The 12,977-nt window shown below is 40.9% G+C and overlaps 1 protein-coding gene across 1 annotated transcript in view; it reads right to left on the bottom strand.

Moving 5' to 3' along the window:
* Positions 1–819: 819 nt before the first annotated feature.
* Positions 820–12,977, bottom strand: part of LOC120523655 (thiamine transporter 1-like) — a 31,706-nt gene continuing 19,548 nt past the window's right edge. Inside the window, exon 7 of the transcript XR_005632677.1 lies at positions 820–859. The gene's annotated coding sequence lies outside the window, so the exon portion shown is untranslated. The remainder of the gene's footprint in view (positions 860–12,977) is intronic.

Here is a 12,977-nt window from a genome sequence, read left to right as displayed (position 1 = left end):
TGAAGGAGTTGTTAGGTTGAGGTCGTATTCAGGACCAAATATACTGTAGATCAATGAATCGGTATAGCAACAACAGTTTTACAAATCTTTTACTTCTCTGATCCTGCAATGGACTGGCACCCTGTCAAATAGCTGTTCCTGACTTGTGACCAATGCTTGCTGGGAGAGGCTGCAGCATCCCCAAGACCCTGTTCAGGATAAACAAGTTTGAAAATGGATGGATGCACTGGTCTGCGGTAGTGAAACAGGTCAGATGTTTGTGCATGCTGCCTTTTTATTAGTTAGTATACATCCACTATGGTCATAAGATCTGGATAGTGACTTTAAGAATTATATTATAAGTACAGTCCTTGGCAAAAATTATGGAATCTCCACACTTAAGAGGTTAGCTTTTTTACTACATAGCAAATGATGAAATCACAGATATAACACAATTTTTGTTTAACAACAACAACAACAACATTTATTTATATAGCACATTTTCATACAAACAGTAGCTCAAAGTGCGTTACATATTAAAGAATAGAAAAATGAAAGACACAATTATAAAACAAAATAAATCAACATTAATTAACATCGAATAAGAGTAAGGTTCAATGGCCAGGGGGGACAGAAAAACAAAAACTCCAGACGGCTGGAGAAAAAATAAAATCTGTAGGGATTCCAGACCATGAGACCGCCCAGTCCCCTCTGGGCATTCTACCTAACATAAATGAAACAGTCCTCTTTAGATTTAAGATTCTCACGGAAGGGCTTGATGATGATGATGATGGTTACATAGACTTCTGCCTTTTAATCCGTCCATCATTGTTGGAGCATCATGAAGCTTTGAGTAGGTGGAGGTGGCGCAGGCCACCACCTTAAAGAAACCGGAAAAAGAAACAGAAAAGAGAGTAGGGGTCAGTACCGATTTTAGAGCCACCATGAATAGTTATTTTGAGGAAATTGAACATATAGAGTATCAGGATTAAGTTAAATTAAGATTAAAATGAAGTTATAAAAGGCCATGTTAAAGTAATATGTTTTCAGCAGTGTTTTAAAGTGCTCTACTGTATCAGCCTGGCGAATTCCTATTGGCAGGCTATTCCAGATTTTAGGTGCATAGCAGCAGAAGGCCGCCTCACCACTTCTTTTAAGTTTTGTTCTTGGAATTCTAAGGAGACACTCATTTGAGGATCTAAGGTTACGATTTGGAATATAAGGTGTCAGACATTCCGATATATAAGATGGGCGAGATTATTTAAGGCTTTATAAACCATAAGCAGAATTTTAAAGTCAATTCTGAATGACACAGGTAACCAGTGTAGTGACATTAAAACTGGAGAAATGTGTTCGGATTTTCTTTTCCTAGTTAGGATTCTAGCAGCTGCATTCTGCACTAGTTGCAAACGATTTATATCTTTTTTGGGTAGTCCTGAGAGGAGTGCATTACAGTAATCTAGTCGACTGAAAACAAACGCGTGAACTAATTTCTCAGCATCTTTCAGTGATATAAGAGGTCTAACTTTACTTATGTTTCTTAAGTGAAAAATGCTGTCCTAATGATCTGATTAATATGTGATTTAAAATTCAGATTACAGTCAACAATTACCCCTAAGCTTTTTACCTCATCTTGACTTTTAATCCTAATGTATCCAGTTTATTTCTAATAGCCTCATTGTATCCATTATTGCTGATCACTAAGATTTCAGTTTCTCTTTATTTAACTTGAGAAAATTACTATTCAACCATTCTGAGATACAAGTCAGACATTGTGTTAGTGAATCAATAGAATCGGGGTCATCAGGTGCTATTGATAAGTACAGCTGTGTGTCATCAGCATAGCTGTGGTAGCTCACGTTGTGCCCTGAGATAATCTGACCTAACGGAAGCATGTAGATTGAGAATAACAGCGACCCAGGATAGAGCCTTGTGGAACACCATATCGGATATCATGTGTCTTCGAGTTGTAATTACCACAACTAACAAAAAATTTTCTCCCTGTCAGGTAGGATTCAAACCAATTTAAGACACTGCCAGAGAGGCCCACCCATTGACTAAGGCGATTTCTAAGAATATTGTGATCAATGGTGTCAAATGCAGCACTCAGATCTAAGAGGATGAGAACAGATAAATGGCCTCTGTCTGCATTTACCCGCAAGTCATTTACTACTTTAACGAGTGCAAATTTATCAAGAATAGCATGTTTATTTAGGTGGTCATTTAACTGCATAATGACTGCCTTCTCCAGAACTTTACTTAAGAAAGGCAGGTTAGAGATGGGTCTAAAATTTTCAAGAGCTGAGGGGTCGAGATTATGTTTCTTAAGTAGGGGTTTAACTACAGCAGTCTTAAGACAGTCTGGGAAGACCCCAGTATCTAGTGACGAATTTACTATGTCAAGAACATTATCAATTAGCACGCCTGATACTTCTTTGAAAAACCTTGTTGGTATCGGGTCAAGGACGGAGGTGGAGGGTTTTAATTGAGAGATTATTTTCTTTAAATCAGGTAAATCTATCCTAGTGAAAGAGTTTAATTTGTTTATAACAGGATGCTGGGGTTTAGGAGGATCCTTAGTGTTGGAGGGATATACTATGTTATTTCTAATATCATTAATTTTTTGATTGAAAAATACAGCGACAGCCTCACAGGTTTCACTGGAAGCACTTAGGAGGCATTCCTTTGAGCTACCTGGGTTTAGTAGGCGATCAATTGTAGAAAATAAGACTCTGGGATTACTAGCATTGTTATTTATAATCTTGAGAAATAGCAGCGTCTCTCAAGACGGACAGTGTTATTGTATTCTGTTATTTTGACTTTTAATATTTCGTGGTGGATAGTAAGTTTAGTCTTCCTCCATTGACGCCAGCTCTACGGCATGTTCTCTTTAAATCAGACACTCTTTGGGTCTTCCATGGTATAACAATGCTAGAAGATTTTTTCACTGTCTTTTCAGGTGCAACTATGTCAACAGCAGCTCTTACTTTAGAATTAAATCTTTCCACCTTACTATTTACATTATCCTCGCTATTATAGCTGGCACTATAAACGGACTGATTGCTTAGAATGTTTGTAAGTTTTAAAGCTGCTGCCGAGTCAAAGAAGCGTTTTTTAACAATATGCTTCTCATGAGTGTTTTTTATCATTATTTCTATATTAAAAAGTAGAAGAAAATGGTCTCATAGACCAATATCAACCATCTGTTTTATATCAATTTTCAGTCCTTTAATAGCATTCTGGGTTTATGAAACACCTTGAACAAATTATTTTAATTAATGTCATTTTTCTCCAGATCAAATAGAGGATGGTACAGCCTGAAGAGGCAACGTGGGTCCCCCCTTACCATGGGCTCACCACTGTAGGAGGTGCCAAGGAGGTCGGGTGCAGTGTGAGTTGGGTGGTGGCCGAAGGTGGGACCTTGGCAGTCCCATCCTCGGCTACAGCAGCTGGCTCTTGGGATGTGGAATGTCACCTCTCTGAAAGGGGAGGAGCCTGAGCTAGTGCACAAGGTCGAGAGATTCCGGCTAAATATAGTTGGGCTCACCTCAACGCACAGCTTGGACTCTGGAACCAATCTCCTTGAGAAGGGCTGGACTCTCTACCACTCTGGAGTTGCCCCCGGTGAGAGGCGCTGAGCGGGTCTGGGCATACTTATTGCCCCCTGACTTGGAGCCTGTTCATTGGGGTTTACCCCCGTGGACGAGAGGGTCCTAACTATTTGTACGTATGCACAGCAGTTTGGAGTACCCACCCTTTTTGGAGTCCCTGGAGGGGGTGCTAGAGGGCATACCTTCTGGGGACTCCCTCGTACTGCTGGGAGACTTCAATGCTCACGTGGGCAATGACAGTGAGACCTGGAAGGGCGTGACTGGGAGGAATGGCCCCCCCGATCTGAACCCAAGCGGTATTTTCTTATTATTGGAATTTTGTGCTTGACACAGATTGTCCATAATGAACACCATGTTCAAGAATAGGGGTGTTCATATGTGTACTTGGCACCAGGACACCCTAGGCCTCAGTTCGATGATCGACTTTGTGGTCGTGTGGTCAGACTTGCAGCCACATGTCTTGGACACTCGGGTGAAGAGAGCTGTCAACTGATCACCACCTGGTGGCGAGTAGGCTTCGATGGTGGGGGAGGATGCCGATCAGGCCTGGTAGGCCCAAACGTGTTGTGAGAGTCTGCTGTGAACGTCTGGCAGAGTCCCCTGTCAGAAGCGGCTTCAACTCACACCTCCGGCAGAACTTCAACCACATCCCGAGGGAGGTGGGGGACATCAAGTCCGAATGTGCCATGTTTCATGCCTCCATTGCTGAGGCAGCTGACCAGAGCTGTGGCCATAAGGTGGTCGGTGCCTGTCGTGGTGGCAATCCCCGAACCCGTTGGTGGACACCGGCGGAGAGGGATGCCGTCAAGCTGAAGAAGGAGTCCTACAGGACTCTTTTGTCCTGTGGGACTCTGGAGGCAGCTAATATGTACCAATAGGCCAAGCGGAATGCAGCTTCGGTGTTTGCTGAGGCAAAAACTTGGGCATGGGAGGAGTTTGGGGAGGCCATGGAGAACGACTTTCAGACGGCTTCAAGGAGATTCTGGTCCACCATCCGGCATCTCAGGAGGAGGAAGCAGTGCAGTGTCAACACTGTGTATGGTGGGGATGGTGCACTGCTGACCTCGACTCGGGATGTCGTGGGTCGGTGGGGGGAGTACTTCAAAGACCTCTTCCATCCCATTAGCATGCCTTCCAATGAGGAAGCAGAGACTGGGGACTCGGGGGTGGGCTCCCCCATCTCTGGGACTGAGGTGGTCAAAAAACTCCTTGGTGGCAGGGCCCTGGGGGTGGATGAGATACGCCCGGAGTTCCTCAAGGCTCTGGATGTTGTAGGACTGTCTTGGTTGACACATCTCTGCAAAATCACATGGATACCGGGGACAGTGCCTCTGGATTAGCAGACCGGGGTAGAGGTCCCCCTCTTTAAGAAGGGGGACCAGAGGGTGTGTTCAAACTACAGAGGGATCACACTCCTCAGCCCTGGAATCCTAACCTTTTCCCTGGAAAAGTCTATTCAGGGTCCTGGAGAGGAAGGTCTGTCAGATAGTCGAACCCCAGATTCAGGAGGAACAGTGTGGTTTTTGTCCTGGTCGTGGAACAGTGGACCAGCTCTACACCCTTAGCAGGGTCCTGGAGGGTGCATGGGAGTTTGCCCAACCAGTCTACATGTGTTTTGTGGACTTGGAAAAGGCGTTCGACCGTGTCCCTCGGGGAATCCTGTGGGAGGTACTCCAAGAGTATGGGGTACCCGACCCCCTGATAAGGGCTGTTCAGGCCCTGTACAACCGATGTCAGAGCTTGGTCCGCATTACTGGCAGTAAGTCAAACCCATTTCCAGTGAGAGTTGGACTCCGCCAGGGTTGCCCTTTGTCACCGATTCTGTTCATAACTTTTATGGACAGAATTTCTAGGCGCAGCCAGGGTATTAATGGGTTTGGTGGACTCAGGACTGGGTCACTGCTTTTTGGAGATGATGTTGTCCTGTTTGCTTCATCAGGCCGTGATCTTCAGCTCTCTCTGGATCGGTTTGCAATTCGAGTGTGAAGCGGCTGGGATGGGATTCAGCACCTCCAAATCACAGACCATGGTCCTCAGCCGGAAAAGGGTGGAGTGCCCTCTCAGGGTTGAGAGCGAGATCCTGCCCCAAGTGGAGGAGTTCAAGTATCTCAGGGTCTTGTTCACGAGTGAGGGAAGAATGGAGCGTGAGATCCACAGGCGGATTGGTATGGCGTCCACAGTGATGCGGGCTCTGCATCGGTCTGTTGTGGCGAAAAAGGAGCAGAACCGCAAGGCAAAGCTCTCAATTTACCAGTCGATTTACGTTCCTACCCTCACCTATGGTCATGAGCTATGGGTAGTGACCGAAAGAACAAGATCACAAATACACAAGAGTGAAATGAGTTTCCTCCGCAGGGTGTCTGGGCTTTCCCTTAAAGATAGGGTGAGAAGCTCAGTCATCCGGGAGGAGCTCAGAGTAGAGCCGCTGCTCCTCCGCATCGAGAGGAGTCAGATGAGGAGGCCCCGGGAAAGACCCAGGAAACGCTGGAGGGACTATGTCTCCCAGCTGGCCTGGGGACGCCTCGGGATTCCCCCAATGAGCTTGAAGAAGTGGCCGAGGAGAGCGAAGTCTGGGCACCTCTGTTCAAGCTGCTGCCCCCGCAACCCAAACTCGGATAAGCAGAAGAGGACAGATGGATGACAATAAAGGATGGTGATTTCCATCTCCCCTGGTCCTTTACCTGACATGCAACCCCAAAATCATAAGTGGGGAAATGTGTCTGTTTTCTTCAGTCAGTTTTTATGTGTTTCAACAGAAGTTCCAGCATCATTTTCTTGGTCAATGTATATTCTTGATTTACCACAAAATATTCTATTCACCCAATCATTCACATTTCTCTTATCCCACTGTAATTTTGTTTTGTTCCGTTAAGGTGTTAATGCTGGTTTTCTTTTGGCTTTTCTATATGTAAATCTCATTTCATGCACTGGATTTCTTGCAGGTCTGTAACAAAACATTGACTTCCATTTCCACCTTTTTGTTTTGTATTTTATTCTGATGCTTTCCTTTTATAAACTTCCTATTTTGTTTACACAGCACCAAATTTCAGACACCAGACTGGGCACAACCAACATATTTTTTCACACTCTGTGCTGGATTTCCTTCTTGATGGAGTTTTATATTCCTTTCCATTGTTTCAGTTGACAACTCTCTCTTATTGGGGGCAGGTTTCCTTTCAGTTACCCAAATCCAACAGTTTATGTAAGGTATGTTAGCACTCTTAACTGCAGGCTAATTTTCATTTTTAGACTTGTGCAGGTATTTGTTTTAGGAAATGTAATTTACAAGGTGATTCTACTTGATCTGGAAAAAATATGCCATTAAGTAAAATAACTTGTATGAGGAATGATACTTCAAGCCAGAATGTCTATCCATTAAACAAGAATTGTTTTGTGTTATACCTGTGATGTGTTTATTTGCTATGAAATAAACATGCTGTGTGAACATTCTCCATGTTTGGTGATTCCATTATGTTTGCCATGGGTCCAAACAACCAAACTGGGGTTCTTGCAAAATGTTTCTGGATTTACTCTAATGAGACAGAGTAAAACGTTTAAGCAGTACTGGTTGAGGAGGAGCCATTCAAGGTAGTCCAAGTGCCTCCTGAACTCTTCACTTGGGAAATGTACAATGCACAACCCAGTGGGAAGAGGACAAATGACAGAAACTGTGTATGCTGGATATATTCTTTCTCTCTCAACTGCTTCTGGTGTGTCCGTGCGTTTCCTAAGAAAGTCAAGAAGAATAACTCGGCTTTGTTGCTACCATTATCATCACTAGGAAGTTTACAACTGAAAGATGGCGATAGACTCATTGCTTAAAACCAACTAAGGATCAGATACAGACGAATGAACCGGTAAGACTTAAAATGTACTGTGGCCTGGCACTGTAATGCTGTGAAGTCATTCATCTGTGAGCAGACATCCTGTAACAGGTCATCTTGCTTGAAGGTCAGCAATACCAAGTCTGTCCCGGTTCTTTCACAGCATTGTGTCTATCAGAAATTTCAACAGCGGTACATGTCAGATAGGAAATGGTCTTTGCAGTGAACCAATCTGATGTATCAGTCATGCTCTGTTGGCTGGGTGGTGCAGCCTGTCTGTTCAAGCTTTGTCTGCAGCTAGGACACAGTGGTGCAGTTTAATCCATAGCGTCTGGCAATTCTTAAAACACAACATGTCAATTGTCCTCTCCCTTGCTTCTGCTGCCATTCCATGCATTATGAAATGAAATGAAAATTGACTGTAGCCCATGATTTGGATTAAGGCCTGATTATTTATTGTTTTCCACGTGAATCTTCCAAGGTAAAGTACACCCTATGGAGCATTCATGCGTTTAGTAACTTGTAATGCCATGCTGCATAAGCTGATCATTCATCAGTACAATAGCACAACTTGACATTTTGTGAAATTAAACAAGCTGCAATTAGCTTTCTTCTAGAAAATGCTGCCCTGTATACTAAAATATACTGAAGCTACAGCTACTGCTTACTGTATTCAAATACTCTGTATGCATACAGAGTATTTGAATACAGTAAGCAGTAGCTTCAGTATATTTTAGTACACTTCTACATGTAGGTGTTTTCTAATGGTCCACAAGCAGGTGTTTTTATAGTACTTAATCCTAAAGTCTAATTCTGTACCTTTTACCAATCTGTGACCCAAGAGAAGAAAAGGACATGTTTTTGTGTAGTATTTATTTAAGAGAAACATTCAGCTGTTTTTCTTTCATACAAAATGCAATCAACAATTTTACAGTACTGTTATTAAAAAAAAAAAGAAATTACACACAATAAATAGCACATCAGTCTATGATCAGACCTATAAGACAAGGCACTCAGTTATATGGTTTCCAAATAAAATTAGACCTGCATGTAAAAAAAAACACTGACATACATGCTGCCTAACTGCCACAGGTATTTTTCAGTAAATGTTGGATATTTATAACCAAAATCATGTTACAGTAAAAAACAAGCTGTTTTCCACAATTTGAGCCAATACTTCTTTTCTAAATTCTACCTGTACATACAGTCATATCAATTTATACATGAAAAATTAAAACAGTGGAATGCATTTTGTTATGCAAACTTTAATTTAGGAAAGAAGACACTGGAAGTGAACCTGATTGAAGAAATATGTTATATGGAACATTTTCTGGAACAGTACACTTCGTAAGAGTTTTGTACTAATTATGTTAGGTCCGCAAGTGGGAAATTACAACTTTATTTTAGCACACCATATACACATCTGTATACAGCTACATATTTGTCACTACATGTATTCCAATCTATGCATAGTACTTTGTTGAGTCACTCCTTTTATTTTGCTTTGCCATAATGACATGGACTATCTGAAAATATGCAAGTTTCATTTTAAAACCAACAATTTATCCAGGTTTATTAAAATTCTAGAATACAATGTAATATGTTAAGTCAGATGTGCATCACAAAACTGTTAAAACACACACACACACAGAACCACAAATGGACCTAAATGACAACACACAGGCACACATTCGTCCTCTTTATCTGATCAAAGACACCATGGCCTTAGACATGGAGTTTTAAACCTCCTATTCAGAGTAACAATTTAATGAAGTTGTTAAATGTAAAAAGAGCTGAAATGTATTGATCTAGTTACAGGTGAGCATGCACAGATTAAAAAAAAAAAACAACTTAAATTGCTAGATTAATGTATGTTTAGCTGCTCCGGAAGTGTGCATGCTTTTCATGTCCAATAAGGACTAGCAACATGTGGCAGAACACCCAGTTGCATCATGGTATACACCATCACTGAATATACCCACAAGAAAGTTAAGCCGAAACCAACAGAATCAGTCAATGATGGATATTTAAAAAAAAACAAAAAAAAAACACAAAACAAAAAAAAAAAACACTTTTGCACACTTTAACTTTTGGCATTATTTTACATGGTCTAAAAAGAGAAAAAAATAAAAAATAAAAGTGCCATGCATGGGAAGAACTTCATTTAAAAGTAAATATATGCCACAAAATCAACCACATACAGTGGAACCTCGGTTCACAAACATCCCGGTTCACGTACAACTCGGTTCACGACCAAAAAGCTCGCCAAACTTTTGCCTCGGTTCACAACCACACACTCGGTATACGAACAAGCCAGTTTCCCTTGCCTGTCTGAGCTGAGCTGAAAGAGAGAGAGAAAGAGAGAGAGAGAGAGAGAGCAAGAGCGAGCGAGCACGTCCCTGCTGGGAAGGGGGAGGAGGAGATTGCTGCACGTGTTTGCCTGCCTATCTGTAGGCTGTAGTGCAAGCGAAACCATCCCCCTCCCCCCACAGGCAGCCCGAGAGAAAGAGAGCTGCCATGCTTTTTCATTTAAGCAAAGCCGCTCCTTGTTCATTGTTTTCAATAAGACGTGCACTCTCTTTGTGCTCTACAGTATTTCGTGTGCTTTTGCAGTTATCTATGGCTTATAAGCAAGTGGAGAGTGGTCAGAAGTAAGTTTTGAAGAAAATTGAAATCGAAGTAAAGAAAGAAATTACAAGAGGTGGAAAAACTGTTTACCAGTTTACTCATTTACCAATTCGGAGAGCCCTCGTGCTTTCAAGCAGCATAATGTAAACAAAGCCAGACTGCCACTAATGTGGAGGGCAAACACGAAGGGTTGGGTCACAAGAACTTTCTTTTTGGAATGGCTGCATGAGGCTTTCACTCCCACCAGCTAAACAGCTAAAAGCACCAGAAACCCAAGAAATCACAAGAGAGAAAACACCTGAAGGAAAACATCCCTCCATTGCGGAGCCAGACTCTCCCTCCTCTCCACCCAGTTCCTCCTCACTTCATGCCAGAACTCGTTTCATGCAAGGTTAGTTTTCTTGGTGGTTTTTGTACTGTATTACGGATTTTTTTCATAATGCGATTTGTTGCAATGTTATTTTTCTCTTTTTTCAAATGTTCGCTTTTTTCCTTGTGCTTAAAACTCATTAAAAAAACTGTTTACATGGAGGACTTCATTGTGTGATTTGTTGCAATGTTACTTTTTTGTTTGCTTGTGAGTTGGTTTTTGCAAGCGCTTCGGATTTGTTGTTCCTTTTTTTTCTGCTATGCTTAAAACTCATTTTAAAAAAAATGCTGCGCGATCACGTGCTACAGAGAGATTATAGAGCGTGAGCGAGCAAGCGCAGAGAGAGCACAGGCAGCTGACAGGGAAGGGATGGAGGGAGGATAGGTGTGTGTGTGTGTGTGTGTGTGTGTGTGCGCACACGCTACACAGAGAGAGAGCGCGCGTGAGCCAGCCTGCTCCTGTAGCTGAGGTAGGGAGGGAGGGGCTTTGGTGGTGTGTGTGCTACAGAGAGAGAGAGCGTGAGCGAGCCAGCTCGTGTAGCTGAGCAGGGAGCCTGGGTGTTTTGTGTCAGTGTTATTCAATGTTTTTACATTAGTTTACTATTACACTGTGGATTCTATGGTGTAATTAACTATATTTGTGCTTAATCTTTACATATTTTTACATATTTACATACAGTTTGTACGGTCTGGAACGGATTAATTGTATTTACATACAATCCTATGGGGGAAATTGCTTCGGTTCACGACCAACTCAGTTTACGACCAAAGTTCTGGAACGAATTATGGTCGTGAACCGAGGTTCCACTGTACATCAGTCTCTAAATAGGCAAACCTACATTGTCAGATCTATCTGTCATTTGCTCTAAAAATGTATACATCAAATAAACATGAGATTTGATGCTAACATGGGACAAGATTGCACATAATTGATGTTCAAACAGTAAGGGTTGGCATAGAAAAAGTCCAGAAGGAAATGTCAAAGACAGACTCCACACCATGGACATGATGAACTCTCTCTCCCTCTCTCTCTCACACACACACACACACACACACACGTCTTATTTAGTGTCATCTGCCTCAAATAATGTTTTACTTAAGAGATGGGACACTCCTATATAAACAAATGTCCCCATAAAACAGTTTGTTAGCATGAAAACAGTAATTAACCTCTGTAAAATAGCAAGTACAATGCCATTAAGTTCAAGATATTGTAACCTTTTCCATAGTATTTATATATTTAATTACATCTGCACCACTATTATGCCTCAAATCTTCTTCAATAAATAGTATTAACCCCCCCTAACCCAATATTATATACTGTACACATATAAAGCTTTTTTATTTTCTTTAAATATTTGTTCCTGTAGCGTAGCATCAGGCCACCTTTGGTGAAAATAAAAGTTTGGCAATTTTAAATATGTCTACAATAATGCATTTTAAATTATCCAATTTTTCTCTAGTGCAAAGTTTGTAACACCAATCTAAGCTGTGTTTGATTTGCAGACAGTGGGAAGAAAAAAAAAAAAAACATAAAATCAGTATTAGTAAAATGCAAAAGTCATTTCAACTATCCATACTTGCCAATTACAGAAAACATTTGGCAAAATATTTTAAGCAGGCAATTTATAATCCAACACATTAAGTAGCAATCCCAACAATTACAGTTTAAACAGCATATATAAAGCTTCTACTCTAAACCTGTTTCTGAAAACTATACTACGTTTCCTCCTATTACATCTATCTTTATTGCTGAAGAAATGTAAAAAGTAGAGATGCTAATGACAGTTTTACTCGCTGTAAATTAAATGACAGTTCTGTAATTTAATATCTAAACAAAATAAAATCAATCAAAGAGAACATTAAACTGTTGCATCTTTTGGTACTTTACTCAAAAACACCACCAAATATTAACATAGAAAAAACAAACCTCTAATGCTGTTTTGGCAAAATGATATTTTAAGACTACCACAAAATGACCTTTTAACCTTTTACTAATAAAAGGTAAATAAAACACATTCTACCCTAGGGTATTTCTATCAAACCAGAAGAAGTAAAAATGTTACCTCTGATAGTATGGTATTCACTTAAAGATGTAGGATTATCTATTCCTTATCAGTATATTTAAGGTAATAAGGCTATCCCAAGTATGAATGCACAGAGATGTGTCAGAGGAGAAGCTACCTACATTTTTCAAAGCAGACTGAAGATTGTCTTTTTGCTTTACAAACACAGGACACTGTCTCACTCAAATTATAATATCAATTTTTTTTTTTTTTTTGGCAAAAGGTACATTTTTACTTACACTTAAGAATAACCTCCCTAGAAGCTTCTTATCCAGACAGTGTACAGTACTGATTGGGTCCACAGTGAGGAGTTCACTATGACTTAGAAGTGCTTTTCATTTTGGTATACATATGTAATCAAGACATTTATACACAAAAAAGACTAGTAGTTGCAAATGTTTGAAAATGTGTTAAAAGTAACACACAAAACATATTCAGATTATATTTTAAAGTAAAGAGTAACACCACAATACTTTTATTGAAGTAAAAATACCTACATT

Source organism: Polypterus senegalus, chromosome 2 (assembly GCF_016835505.1).
Source record: "Polypterus senegalus isolate Bchr_013 chromosome 2, ASM1683550v1, whole genome shotgun sequence".
Lineage (NCBI taxonomy): Eukaryota > Metazoa > Chordata > Cladistia > Polypteriformes > Polypteridae > Polypterus > Polypterus senegalus.
The sequence above is the reverse complement of the archived record's forward strand: the minus strand, read 5'-3'. Positions and strand labels throughout refer to the sequence as shown.